The 15,184-nt window shown below is 41.2% G+C and overlaps 1 protein-coding gene across 13 annotated transcripts in view; it reads left to right on the top strand.

The window, feature by feature from the left end:
• SULF1 (sulfatase 1) overlaps positions 1-15,184 on the top strand; it is a 182,943-nt gene that overhangs the window by 27,643 nt on the left and 140,116 nt on the right. The window contains exon 1 of one of the 13 annotated variants that reach the window (XM_021089258.1): positions 4,530-9,405. The exons of 11 other annotated variants lie outside the window; for them this stretch is intronic. The gene's annotated coding sequence lies outside the window, so the exon portion shown is untranslated. Of the gene's footprint in view, positions 1-4,529; positions 9,406-15,184 lie in introns of those variants that run through there. One more of the 13 variants, XR_002343271.1, reaches the window with a different exon arrangement.

Below are 15,184 nucleotides of genomic sequence, written 5' to 3'. Positions count from 1 at the left end.
ACTGAGCGAGGCCAGGGATCAAACCCGCCACCTCATGGTTCCTAGTCAGATTCATTTCCACTGCGCCACGGGAACTCCCATAAGTGATGTGATTAATTGCCTTCATCTTTAGATGAACAGATATGAAAACCATATGCAATGTGTATATACTAGTGTGTGTGTGTATAAAAGATTTCAGAATACTTAAATGTATGTATATATTTTTAATTAAATATAAATGTATATATTTAATCATCCCAAACTCTTATATTTGCTGTAACTATTTAGGGTTCAGTATTTTACATGATAGCATAATACCCAAAATAGACCAAGTGGAAAGATTTCATATCAAATTTCAGAATGCAGGAGAGCTATTTATTCATTATTTATTCAACAAACGGGAAACATTATAAAATCATGTCTATTTTTAAGATTCCCTTTAAATGACATTTCCACTTCAAATTCTCTGTGGCTTCCAAGAAATTCTAAGGCATAATTAAAGTTGAAAATAAGACTGGATTCTAGTTGTTTTTACCCTAAATTTAAAAGTGAGCTGTCAACACTCAAATTCTCTAGCAAATTACTCTAGCTAATTTAGTTACAGAGATCAGTCACATTATGTCAGTGTTAACCTCGGAGGCATACTCAGTCATGGTAGAAATAACACAAACTATGATGGGATCTGAATTTGCGGCTTGGTTTTGTCATTACCTGGTTATGTGACCAGCAGCAAGATCTTTCAGATTTTCAACCTCAAGTTTCACATCTCTAAAGTGAGACCAGCACTCCCTACCCCAAGGAGAGGATTGTTGAAAAGGAAATAATATACGTAAAATATCTAGCAGTTTCTGAAGACAACAGTGTTTCAGTCAGTTTTAGGGCTTTCCTCATTTGCTCTATTTTCTCATCTGTGATTCAGTGACTTCATTTTTTTGAGCATCTCCTACGTGTTGCATGCTGTGCTAGTGATACCAAAATGAATTAGGTTAATACCCTACCCTGAAAGCGTTCATACTCTGAGAAAACAGACCAAAACGGCAGATAATGTTCTTTACCGTATAACATCTGAAAAAAGGAGAGGTGCCGGAGTTCCCGTCGTGACTCAGTGGAAAAGAATCCGACTAGTATCCGTGAGGACGCAGGTTCGATCCCTGACCTTGTTCAGTAGGTTAAGGATCTGGTGTTGCTGTGAGGTGTGATGTAGGTTGCAGATGTGGCTCACATCTGGCATTGCTGTCACTGTGGTGTAGACCAGCAGCTACAGCTCCGATTCCACCCCTAGCCTGGGATCCTCCATATGCTGTAGGTGTGGCTCTAAAAAGACCAAAAAAAAAATGAAAGTCAAAGGACCTTTTATAAAGATAAAATGTTGATTGTATGAGTTTTAAAGTATCAGCAGGGAATGTGGAAAGACATTCCAGAAGTTTTGGAGAGCAGAGCCCATGGGAAAGCCTAGGGACTGGGAACTGGTTTCAGTGGGTACTAGAGTGTTGAATCCAGGGGGGCTGGAGATTTAGTTAGGGGGCCAGTCATGGATATTGTAGTGCTTCATGCTGAGGCGTTTGGACCCCTTACTCTAGTTAAAAGCAAATGTAGGGAGTTCCCGTTGTGGCACAGTGGTTAACGAATCCGACTAGGAACCATGAGGTTGTGGGTTCGGTCCCCGCCCTTGCTCAGTGGGTTAACGATCCGGCATTGCCGTGAGCTGTGATGTGGATTGCAGATGCGGCTCGGATCCTGTGTTGCTGTGGCTCTGGTGTAGGCCGGTGGCTACAGCTCCAATGTGACCCCTAGCCTGGAAACCTCCATGTGCCTCGGCAGCGGCCCAAGAAATAGCAAAAAAGACAAAAAAAAATTAAAAATTAAAAAAATTTTTAAAAAAAGCAAATGTATGCTCATGAGTCTTTTTGGACCAGCTCATAATCCAAAGCAAGTTTCTTTTATACATTCACATTGATATAAAAAGCTTGGGCTGAAATATAAGTCACCTACTTCACTAAGACATTATTTAGGTCATAGACTATTTTGTTTATTTAGGTTTTTTGTTGGTCACAAGCCCACCTCAATGATGGAAGCCTTGTAGCACAAGGTCCTTACCTCACCCAGATCCGGCACCTGCTAGATGATGATGATGATGATGATTTGTCTTTTTGCCTTTTCCTAGGGCCGCTTCCCTCGGCATATGGAGGTTCCCAGGCTAGGGGTCTAATCAGAGCTGTGCTGCCGGCCTACACCAGAGACACAGCAACGCTAGATTGGAGCCTCGTCTGCCACCTACACCACAGCTCACGGCAACGCCAGATCCTTAACTCACTGAGCGAGGCCAAGGATGGAACCTGCAACCTCATGGTTCCTGATCGGATTCGTTAACCACTGCGCCACAGCAGGAACTCCCTAGATTATTCTTTATAGTCAGTGGAGAGACAAGGAAGGACTGTGCTTGGGGCTGAGAAGGTGGAAAGTAGATGTGATTTATGTGTTAGGGAGATCGTATATAGATCACCTACCATCCAGTATGGAATGTGTATTGGGTAAAGACCTAGGGGGTGACAGTGCTGTAAACGAGGAGACCAATCAAAAGACTATTGTCCGATAAAGTGAGAAAAGCTGAGGGCCGGAGCAGTGTGGGTGGACAATGGGACACAGATTCCACAGGTCTTTAGAGGGTGGGCCATTCTCAACCTGGGGACCGAATGAAGACAAATGAAATGTTCATAATATTCGTTATAGGCTTGGACAACTGAGCGGCTATAACGGAATACTCTAAAACAAGAAGAGGTACAGGGAATAGAAGATAATGGAGTTAGTTGGGATAACTTGGGTTGAGAGGATAAACTACAACATTAAGATAGTCATTTTGAAAAAGTACAAAATTGCCAGATTTGTCTTGAAAATTTAGAGAAGAAACATAAAAACCAGGCTTTCCACATTATGCTCAGTTCCCCCCCAAAATGTTAGCATCTAGACCCATGGGGCTCTGAGTTTTTATCTAGTGTCCTTGCTATTAAATGTATGGTTGCCGCCACTCACTTTCCAGCAGGAAGGCAATTTCTAGAGCAGTCTTGCCAATAAGTATGTGTACCTTTAAAAAGAGAAATTCGTACTTCCTCTGAGCCTTTAGAAATTCCTGGAGACCTGGAAAAAAATTCATGGTCAGATCGAATGCTTATCCATAAAGAACACTTAGTCATGAAGAATTTATACTTCTCTTGTATTGGAGGCCCACTCTGAGACTAGAAAAAGAGATAACTTCTTTTGTGTTTGTTTTGTCTAATTTCATTTATTACTGTTCTGCATGTTTCCGCATGGGTTTTCTGGGGAAATTTTTTTATTGAAGTATAGTTATTTACAATGTTGTGTCCATTTCTGCTATACAGCAGAGTGATTCAGTTATACATATATATGCAGTTCTTTTTCGTGTTCTTTTCCATTATGGTTTATCACAGGATATTGAATATAGTTCCCTGTGTTACACAGTAAGACCTTGTGGAGTTCCCATTGTGGCTCAGCAGGTTAAGAACTTGACATAGCATCTGTGAGGATGTGGGTTCAATCCCTGGCCTCACTTAGTGGGTTAAGGGTCCAGCTTTGCCACAAGGTGTGGCATAGATCTAGGATAGGGCTGGGATCTGTTTGCTATGGCTGTGGCGTAAGCCTCAGCTACAGCTCCGATTTGACCCCTAGCCTAGGTGTTTCCATATGCCACAGGTACAGCCATAAACAGGAAAAACAAAACAAGACAATAGGACCTTGTTGTTTATCCATTCTATACAAAATAGTTTTTATCTGCTAATCCCAAACGCCCCTAACCCCCTCCCCCTTGGCAACCGCAGGTCTGTTCCCTAGGTCTGTGAATCTGTTTCTGTTTCATAGATAAGCTTATTCGTGTCATATTTTAGATTCCATATATAAGTAATAGCATATGGTATTTGTCTTTCTCTTTCTGACTTATTTCACTTAGTGTGACAACCTCTACATCCATATGTTTTGCTGCAAATGGAATTATTTCATTCTTTTTTATGGCTGAGTAATATTCCATTGTATACATGTACCTCATCTTTATCCCTTAATCTGTCAATGGTTATCTAGGTAGTTTCCGTGCCTTGGCTATTGTGAATAGTGCTGCTATGAACGTAGGGTACATGTATCCTTTTGAATTATAGTTTTGTCTGGATATATGCCCAGGAGTGAGATTGCTAGATGATATGGTAACTCTATTCATAGTTTTCTGAGAAGCCTCCTTAGTGGCTGTACCAACTGACATTCCTACCAACAGTGTAGGAGGGTTCCCTTTTCTCCACACTCTCTCCAGCACATGTTATTTGTAGACTTTTTTAATGATGGCCATTCTGACCAGTGTAAGTTATAGTTTTGATTTGCGGTTCTCTAATAATTAGCAATATTGAGCATTTTTTCCTGTGTCCATTGGCCATTTGTACGTTTTCTTTGGAGAAATTGTATGTCTGTTCAGGTCTTCTACCCATTTTTTGATTGGGTTGTTTGCTTTTTGTTATTGAGTTATTTGAACTGTTTGCATATTTTGGAAATTAAGCCCTGTCGGTCAAATATTCAAATATTTCCTCCCAGTCTGTAGGTTGTCTTTTCATTTTGTTTATGATTTCATTTGTTGTACAAAACTTTATCAGTTTTTAGGTCCCATTTGGTTTTTTTGCTTTTGTTTCTGTTGCCTTGGGAGACTGATCTAAGAAAACATTGGTATGATTTATGTCAGAGAATGAACAGAATATTTTCCTATGTTCTCTTCTAGGGGTTTTATAGTGTTGTGTCTTTATAGTGTTGTTTACGTCTTTAAGCCATTTTGAAGTTATTTTGCGTATGGTGAAAGAGTGTGTTCTAACCTCATTGATTTTCATGAAGCTGTCCAGTTTTCCCAGTACCACTTGCTGAAGAGATTGTGTTTTCCTCATTGTATATTCTTACCTCCTTTGTCAAAGATTAATTGACCATAGGTGTGCAGATTTATATCTGAGCTCTCTATTCTGTTCCATCGATCCATGTATCTGTTTTTGTGCCAATACCATGCTGTTTTAATTACTGTGGGTTTGTAGTACTGTCTTAAGTCTTGGGAGGGTTTGCCTCCTACTTTGTTCCTTTTCCTCAGGATTGCTTTGGCAATTCTGGTCTTTTAGGGTTACACATAGAGGTGACACTTAACATTAAAGCAAAGGAGGTGATTTATTATGTGGCCATGACTTATGCTACAAACACTTCCTCCTCCTTCAGGGTGAGCGGGAAGTTCACCCATCGACTCGAATGGTGGGCAGCTGGAAGGGAGTGGTGCATCACGTTTGTGAATTTTCCTAAGATAACAACTGGAAGAATTTTAACATTTAGAATGAATAGAAAACAATCTGATTAGCAGACAGGAAGCTGTGACTTTTTAAGTCTTTGAGCTCTGATTACTTGATAACCTTAGTTTTCTTATATCCTTTCACCCTTTCTAATCTTCTATGGCAAAGCCTGTATCAGATTTCCTGTATTTCAGAGCTCTTACCCCACCTGAACACTTCAGAGCAAATACCATTTATTACGGAAGGGGCTTAGCCCCAGCCTTCAAGGCTGGTCTCACAAAGTCATATGACATTTTCTCCTGGTAGGTAAATTGTATCAACACATTTAACAGCAGATTTAAGAAGCTCTTTTCACCTCTCTAAATATAAGGAGTTTTATCACTCATCAGAAAAATAGTATTTGACTATAATCTGAATTCCATCTAGTTTCTGATGGGTCACTTCAAATTCCCCAAGCTTCAGAAATTTACTTTGGTTTTTGAAAAGAGGAATAAGGTTTCTATGTTTGCTAAAATGCTTCCCATAAAAAAGAGTCCCCCAAGGGAGCTATTACTATCTCAGTTATACAAAATAATCACCAAATATATACTTTAGAATAAGATGAGCTTGCATCATGGGAAAGTGAATTGTTTAAAGAAGGAGCAAGATATATCGGGGGGAATTCCCATTAGCACAATTGAAAGTATGAAGAATATACTGAGCTTGCAACTATGGTGCTGGCCATTCTGCTTTTAGGTTGCTCGAGTCATTTAAATCTTGGCTTTATAAGCAAAGGCTACAACTTCACAGTCTTTTTGGGTTTGCTGACATAATGATCTACTCCAGGCTGGGTGCAGCCTGAGCCACTGTGCTCTCTGACGCTGTATTTGAAAGGTGGGGAGGGTGCAGCTGTGCGGCCCCCCAGACACCTGAGTCCAGAATATTGCTGAATTTTGCTTCATTTCTGTGCTCTGTGGAAAGCTGGAAGTGCCCCAACTCTCTCTTGGGTTTGGCTTCCTGTTCACATGTTTTCTGGTCTCATGTCATTGTGCATGAAGTAATAGTCCCACATGCGTGCACCATCCACAAGGCAAGATTTGTGTAGTTCAGTGTGAAGTTTTCTAATGAGGACATTTTGGACCTTCCAACAACTCCTTAGGGAAAGCAGTTGGGAACTGGTTATTACTTTCCAGGGTGAAGAGAGCAGAGACAGAATGCCTTTCTGCAACACAGCTAAAGCCACTTTTAGGAAACAGTGGAAGGACAGCTGCTTAAGGCACATCAACATTTATTTTGCACATCTATCTAAACACATGTATATGTACAGCATAAAGAATTGCCTCCAATTCACAGTTTAAACATATCAGTTACTCTTTCAGCATTTCACCAGCCATGAATGGTGCTAGTGTTTTCCACCAATGACCGCTATTTTAATGACATTTCTCTGCAGCAAAATCTGATGAGTTTAGGAAGTTTGAGAGCCAGGAAATGCAGCTCAGTTTCTGAACAACTGAGAAAGCCGGGAGAGTTCATTTCAATCATCTTCTTGCCTTATAGCATGGATTCCTAAGCGCTAAGGGCAGTAACGCTAGTACAGAGGGAGAAGCCAAACCAAACTTTTAAAGTACGGCTCTTAAACCATCAAGCTTAATTTCCCAACATCTCATCAGCAGGTGAAATTTTGGCGCATGCCCTTGTGGATGCTGATGTCAAATGAATGGGCATATGTGCCAAGATCTTACAGAACAAGAAGAGATTTTGGAGGTCTTCCAAGCTTACCTTTTATTTTACCAACAGAGAAACTGAGACTCATGGGAGCTCTCGCCTAACACACACATACACACACACCCTATGTCTGAGTCTTATGCTGAATCATGGCTGGCAGAAAATATTATGGTTTGGGCTTAAGAAAAAGGAAGGACAACATGACTCAAAGCTGGGTCCCCTGCTCCATTGAGGTTCGTGTGGCCCTGTAGGGCTGGGGGCCACCCATGTAGACCTGCTTCAGGAGCCATTTGAGGGGGTCAGATTAGGTGGATTTGACCAAAACGTGAATAAACTTCCAAACAAACCAAGAGTCAAGGTGTGACTCAGGTTCTGCCTGTACAGCGGGGCTCAATCTGTGCATGGGAGCTATGGGGCCACAGCGTGATTAGAGCATAAAGGGAGACAGAGCAGGTACAGTCCTCACACACAGAATCTTAAGACCTGATCAGAGAAATGTAATATTCCTTCGTCTAGGCAGCAGCAGAAACCCTGTAACTAAATGCTGCATCGTGTGGCTGAGATTTTAAGTGTTGTAGGTGTTCTGGGGGGAGATAAATGAAAATCAAGGTTATTGGCTGATCCTAGAGGGGGCTTAGCATTGTCTGATGGGGAGGGAATAAAGGCAAACTTTTCCAGCAGAATTGAAAGCTTGGAGGTCTCATGGCTCAGACCCCAAGGAAGCCTGTCTGACGGGTGTTCTCCAGGAGCACCTGTCCGCCTGAGCAATGGACTTGAGCCCTGGGACTGATATCCATCACTATCTACTAAACCGTTACTGAAACAAGTATTCCCCCCAAACTAGGTATAAAGTAATTATATTTATATAACTATAAATCCACAGTGATATAATTACACTTACCAAATGGAAAATCCAAAATAAATTGCCAATAAATATAAACAAAACCATCAACCGGTAGTATCCCATTGGTGGAACTGAATTAATTGGTTAAAATTAGAACCACTAGTTTTATTTGCCAGATGATGCTGTCTTGCGGAAACTAAAGAATAAATTTGTTTTAACCAGGGTTCATTAATGAAACTGTAAAAAAAAAAAAAAGAGAGAGAGAGAGAGAGAGAAATATTATAAATAAAAATGTCCATTGTACATCTTGTATTAAGACTACTGAAAATGAATTATTACAAGTTGGCACAGAGAAAGGAAGAAAGGATCCAGGCCATCCGTCTGCTGGCGTCACAGTTGTGGAACTAAGAAGCATGGCAGCTCAGCCATCCAGTCACCTTACTCTCTCTCAGCAAATAAAACTTCATTCAGCCCAGCAGAAATATTTGACTTTCACATGCATACACATTATCAAGCAAGTATAAATACCTGCCTTTGTTTTTTAAAAGCCTAGAGCTCTTAAATTATTATTCTCCCCCACATGATCATTTTAATGATGACAAAGCAAAGTCTTCATTTACAAAATTTATGAAAACTCTGGCCTCATTCCATGAAAATGTCTTTTGATGGCACATTACCACTGCAGGGGAAGTTGTGTCTTTTTTCTTATTGGCTTTAAAAAAAAAAAAAAATCCAGCGCTGGTAATAATGGTTACCAGCGGTTACTGAGCACTTATGACGGGACAGTGTTCTTCTAAATTTTTTCACTCGAATGTTTGCGTGTAATCCTCACATCAACCCTATAGGACAGATGCTATTTTTAATCCTCATTTTTTCAGAGGAGGCTACTGAGGCATTGAGAAATAAAGTAACTGGCTCAAGGTCACGTAGCCAATGGATGCTGAAGCCTGGAATGCAGGCATCTAATTCCAGGGTCTGCTGCTCCCAGGAGTAGATTCAAAATAACCACAGAAAGGATGTTGTTCTTTGACATTAGTCTAATCCAGCATGACCACAGCCAGATACTTGTAGCCTCACGATCACATGTAAACAGGGTGCCATGCACCATTATAAGCATCAACAGTTATAAGTCTTCCCCGAACACATTTTACAAATGGAGATGTGTGTGAGGCTTACACTCACTTGTAATATTATCAGAGACATGGAAGCAGAGACTATGAAAGTCCTCCTAGAACTCACCAACTCCCAGGCTGAGAAGGGAGCTGACTGGGCTGGGCGTGCCAGAAAACAGAGGGTGGAGGAGTTGATCTGCCGGAAATGGAAAGAGACATGATAAGGGTAAGGATGGCGTGGGAGGAAGAGTCCCGAGGCAGAAGGCCAGCTGCAGGGAGGTCCTGCTGCAACAATCTCTGTAAGAGCGAAGCTTCCAGAACAGAGCAGAGAACCTGGGGCTGCCCACGTTTCACCCGAATCACCAGGGCCAGTTCAGAACAGGAAGAGATTCCAGATCTATTGCGTTGACATAATCAACGCCCATTACCTCTGAGATTATTCACTGGTGAGGAGGTAAGAGAGCACCACAGGAAACGCCTTAATATTTTTATGGACAAGTGAAATACTCTAAATGTAAAGGAAATTTTAGGTTGTTAAATAGGGTATATTTTCTTATTCTTATAGCCAATGTGTCTTATAACTTATATTTCTAAGAGATTATGTATATATACTACATATCTTCTCTTTCCTGTTTTACTTTATATGTCATATTCACATTTATATAGAGAGTGTATATGTGAAGATGTGCTACTTATGGCAGCAAGATTGCTTCCTTAAGTACTTAATGCTTTAAAATGGGTGCTTCTTCTTATTCAAAGTGAGTTGATTTTAGTCACTTACATTTTTCAACCATTGTAAATGCAGAATAGAAACAAATTTAACCACTTGTAAATTCTTACTTTGCTACTCATCAAATGATAGCTTGCAGTCATTTTAGAAAATTTTATGATGCTGCACATTTTCCTTTAAAATGGGTCTTAGAACCTGAAATTAGACATCACTCAACTTTTAAACTTGGAACACTTTGTAAACTGTGAAAAAGAAACTCTTCTTTATTGGCTTTATGCAATTCAGTCAGAGAATAATATGAAATGAATCTGATGGACTCATGGAAAGTCTTTCTCTCGATGAAGAGAAAGTCAAATGGAAACTTCTGTGAAAGGACCAAGTTACCCAGAATGCTTCAAAGTCTCTTGGAGTGATTGTAAGAAACTCAGTCTGGATGGCATTGGGAGACTACCGTTCCTAATGGTGTCCTCCTTTGAAGGTGTGAAAGGGCACCTTCTGAAAGATCAGTCACTGATGACATGTAGCTGATGGCACTTTTCCTTTCTTCCATTGTAAGTGCTGGCAGCCAGCCACTCTCATCTGAAGAAGGTGAATTTGGCCAATGACGTGCAGGTTCTCCAAGAGAGAGTGATTGCAGAAAATATTCAAAGGTACTCATATCGAACAGTTATCTCTTGATTAATTAAACTAAGGCACTGATTAAACCACAGTACTCCCCATCACCTGAAAAGGGGAACGTTTCACAGATGGAGAATTATCAGAAACGGAGGAGTTAACAGTCCTGTCCTCTTTTTTTTTTTTTGTCTTTTTGCTATTTCTTTGGGCCGCTCCCGCGGCATATGGAGGTTCCCAGGCTAGGGGTCGAATTGGAGCCGCAGCCACTGGCCTACACCAGAGCCACAGCAACTCGGGATCCGAGCCGCGTCTGCAACCTACACCACAGCTCACGGCAACAAGGATCCTTAACCCACTGAGCAGGGTCAGGGATCGAACCCACAACCTCATGGCTCCTAGTCGGATTCGTTAACCACTGCGCCACGACGGGAACTCCCTCCTGTCCTCTTGTGTAGCTTTTTCATCCTTGGCTGAGAGAGCTAAAAGGCAGAGGCATTTCATGAAATTCATCTTCAGAAATGGCAAAGAAGCATCTGAAGAATCATGAAACTGACTAAGATGTCATGGGCTTTTCAGGAAGCTCAGGGGATTAGAGGGATAGTTATCGGCAGGCCAGCCTTGCCCGGTCATCCACAGATTCAGGCATGAAAGCTACAGATGTCACCTGTGTGGTTCACAGCTTGACCTCACGTTTCTTGCTTTGGCCAGATGATTAGGGCCAAGAGCATTGTGGGGCCAGGGTGAACTGCAGACACCCACCTCCACAATACAGCCTTCGTTGCAAAAACATTCTTAGGGGTATTGATTCATAGGAGTTTCTGCTGGCCATGAGTCTTCTCAAATGGCAACACTGGAAGTTTTTCACTCCACCCTCAACCAAAACTAACACAGTGGAAACTGTTGAGTTCCTCTTGGTTTCAAATTGCAGCTCTTCACAATCATTGTCCTTTGCTTGGTTTTTATTTGTAAGTCTTGTGTTAGCCCAGGTGGACTTGGAATAGTTCTTTAGTCACCAAAAAGCTCATGAACTTTATACGATCAAAACAAAACAAGACAAAAGTCTTGAGGTCTGACTTGAATTTCAGGTCTGTCATTCGGGGGTTGATTTCTCCAGCTTCTCTTTCTAATACTTATGGAATAAATGCTTTGTCTTCATTCAAAAATGGCAAATGAAGAAGAGAATGGCTGGAAGCTTATGGGAGGCTGGAGTTAGTTCCTTGACCTAAAATCAGGAAGCCTGGTCGTTTTTCTTTCATTCTCGGAGCTTTGTCTGCAGATGGTCTGGGGCAGCTGTGATTCACGAGCTAAATCAACAGTAAGAGAAGACAGGTTGAAGTTTAGGTCTCTTTACTTTGAAACTCCAAACCAGAGAGGAAACTCTTCCACAGCAATGTGAAAAAGATACCTGTTTGGAGCTAAATTCAAGAGACAGTAGAACTGTGACTTCTTAAGACTGCTTCATCTTCTTGAGTCAGTTTGCCAGTCTTTTTCCTTGTGAAGCCCTAGTCCAATGCATCAGTTTTTTTTCTGCAGGAAAGAAAGAGGTTGACCTTGAACATCGTGTCATTCAAAATGAACTGTGGAAGAAGCTGGAAAACCCTTAAGAGTGGAGGTCACCCTATGTTCTTTCCCAAAGGTCACTGAAGACCTGATTTTTCGAAGCATCTGTCTTAGTTTCTTTTCGTGCTATGAAGCGGCCACTTTTCTGGAAAGCCATGTTGTTTATTATCTGGCCTGTCCTCTTTCAGTTCACACTTTTCTCCCTGTCAGGGGTCATTTCACCACTTGAAACATTACAGCCTTTCATTTCTCAGCACATCCTTGTTACAAGAAAACTGAAATGCGTTTACTCTACTTCTGGATCAAATTGGAATCATTTGCTCAAATGTTACCCATGTGACACTTAATTTCCTAAAAATCCGTGGAACCTCTGTGGGAGCAGGCTCTCGTCTGCTCATACTGTCTTGGGACTGGACAGTTCAAAGTCTGACCAGCTGCTGGCCTCAGAGATCTCTGCCCCTCTTCCTCCTCCTTCATTTGAGCTGGAGTAGATGGTCACTGTCCTCCCAGCTGGCAATTCTTGTGGAAAGAAATGGGTCTTTTCTGTGTGTGCTCAGTCAGGTTTACAAAATCGGGCCCATTTTAAAGAGTCTTTGGGTTTCAAAATGCTGCTCTGTCCCTTTTCAGTTGCCTCTCTGCTCATGTCATTTGGGTATGAAGTCCTTTCATGTATTATTTTTCCATGAGCTGCTTACCTGCAGTTCACTGAACTTGGCATCACCTCCAAAATTCATAAGGCAAGGCAAGGAACCAGGAGATGATATAGGCAAATCTCAGAAGCTGCCCAAGCATCTTCTGGCTGTTCAGCTGCCAGAAGGTTCTCTCTTGTTCTAAGGACAGTTAGGTTGTATTCACATATACTAAGACACCAAAAGGACAATTAAATTTCATGGCTCGGGGGAGATTTTGAGAGCTCTGCTCAAAAATGTTTACACCTGTGGAACAGACTGTTGTTTTTTGTGGAGCCTGGTTTTCAGCTTGAAATACACCTGCCAGAATCTGAATGGCCCCTATTGTCCCTTCCGGACTCCGAAACTGCACTGTCAGACAAGGCCTGGTGCCCACAAATGGGATCACTTCAAAAAGCAACTATGCTGTTTGTAAGGAAGTTGAGATCTTTCCTAGCCCTGTTGATACTTACTTGGGATGGAAAAATGTTATCGTAAGCATGCCTTAGCTGTGCCCCTGGGCACTTTATTTTATTACTTTAATTATGTAAGTTATGCTCAATACCTTAATTTAAAATTAAGTATTTAAAAAAATTGTCCATGGACTGTAATAGTACAAAACATCTTTTCAGAGAATCAGTTTCAGATGTGGATCCTCAAAACCACTAAAATTATCCTCGCCTTGGTATCCAAGAGCAATTAAAACTTGCTGCAGAATGTAAAGTGCTGAATTTGGGTGTCCTTAAGGAGAAGCCTCTTTCTATGTGACCGTCTTTCCCTTAACATTTCTCTTTAAAGAGGGCAATTTATTACACTGAATCCTAATGTCAGTTAAAATCATGTATGCATTGTAAATGTAATAGCTACCTAATAGGAACTTTTTTTTGCAAGTTAAAAAACCACACACGCTGAACCCAAGCCCGTAAATCTTTTCTCCATGAATATATGCTATGTGGAATCTTAGAAAATTGCTGCTCTTTGACTATTTTTGACCTACAAAGGCAGCAATTTTATATGCTACTCCCTCATGTTTTACATAGCTAGAAACTTGACGAATATACAATTTTATTCTGATTTTTTTTCACTTTTCTCTCAAAACAGTTCACAGTTTCTGCATTGTCTTCATCAGTTGTGTATAAAGTCCTGTATCCTGTTCTATTACATGGATGTGGGACAAAGGTTGATTTTGCTTTTTCCCTGTAAAAGATGACACAACACCATCAGCGCCTTTCTTGGCACAGCGATTACTTTGGTTGCATTCTCACGCCAATTTTTAACCTGGGGTTCTCTGCATCATCCTTTCATCTGACATGAAATACTTTCACATGGGCCAGGGGGAGGGGTCTTTCTGTGTAACTTTAAGTAAGAAAGCAGGTCTTAGTACATGCAAGTGTACAAGTGTGTACACGTGGTATGTAGACAGTGAAATGGATATGTTTAGACCACACATCCTTAAAGCCAATGAGTTTGTATTTAAGGAACCAGACTCCAAGGGGATGGGAAACATTGTCCGGCTGGGTGCCTTCAGTTGGCTCCTCTTCTTTCCCATCTGATGGAGACCTGTCCCAGGGCTTTGGCTGCCAACAGAATAGTGCTTTGTCTCCCGCAGCAGAGAAGCAAACTCCAGCAGTGTTGACCGACCACAAGAAAACCCTTTGCTCTTGACATAATGATACATCCAGGCAGGAAGTTAGGAGGAAAATAGCCATTCCCATGGGGAATGAGGAATGGGGCCAGGGGGAGCAGTTTAATTATGATGAGAGTGGGGGCTGGGGGACAGGGACAGTCACAAGTGGAGATGAAGAAAAAGAATGGATGATGTCATTCTTTACTGGGACAGTCACTGAAATAAAATCAGGTCACACACAATAGTCTTGTTCTATGGCCAGACCCATAAATGCTACAAGAGATTACTTGTGGTAATGCTTCTTAGGAAGGGTCTAAGGACCCTGCTTGCATTAAGATATCTCCAAGACATCTTTAAGATGAATAAGAAGGGCAGAATCATTTCATCTAGTGCTGAAAACAATGGCCCACGCTAGGTTCACAACATTTGTTGTTGAAGATCACTAAGCCACTGTTTAAGATAGAGTGTCTGGATTCTCACAACACAGTGAATTTCAAGAAGCAGAATGTAACTACACAATTTGGTGTCAAGCCATATATTTTAAATCGGTGCCCTTTGGGGTAGGATAATTTTGAATGGCGTTCTGAAGTGAAGACAGAAGCTATTTCTCAGTAGGAAGTTGGCACTTCCTGAAAAGAAACACTGCCTTGTACCGTGTGAAGACATTTTTAGGACTGATTAATTCTACTTACAGAGGAAGCATTTGATCTGTGTCGATCTTGAGTTCATAGTGCCACTGGTGGCAGATATATTCAATTTTAGGTTCTCCATCTCAATGGTGTCCTAGTTTAACCTCATTCATTTGCTTAGATTTCATGAGAGGGCACCCCGATTACAAACGAAGGTCAGATTTTCTAAGTCATCCCTGGAATCATTATGTGATAGGGTCGGATCCTGTTATTAAGATTCTGTTGTGTTGCATTAACAGGGTTTCAAACAAGTAAGTCATTGAGGCCTTTTTTAAATGATTTTTTTTTTCTGCATAAGTTATGTATAAGAAAACTGGAACATTGCAGTCTTTTTACACTGGCAT

The sequence above is a fragment of the Sus scrofa genome, chromosome 4, assembly GCF_000003025.6.
Source record: "Sus scrofa isolate TJ Tabasco breed Duroc chromosome 4, Sscrofa11.1, whole genome shotgun sequence".
NCBI classification, from domain to species: domain Eukaryota; kingdom Metazoa; phylum Chordata; class Mammalia; order Artiodactyla; family Suidae; genus Sus; species Sus scrofa.
The sequence above is the reverse complement of the archived record's forward strand: the minus strand, read 5'-3'. Positions and strand labels throughout refer to the sequence as shown.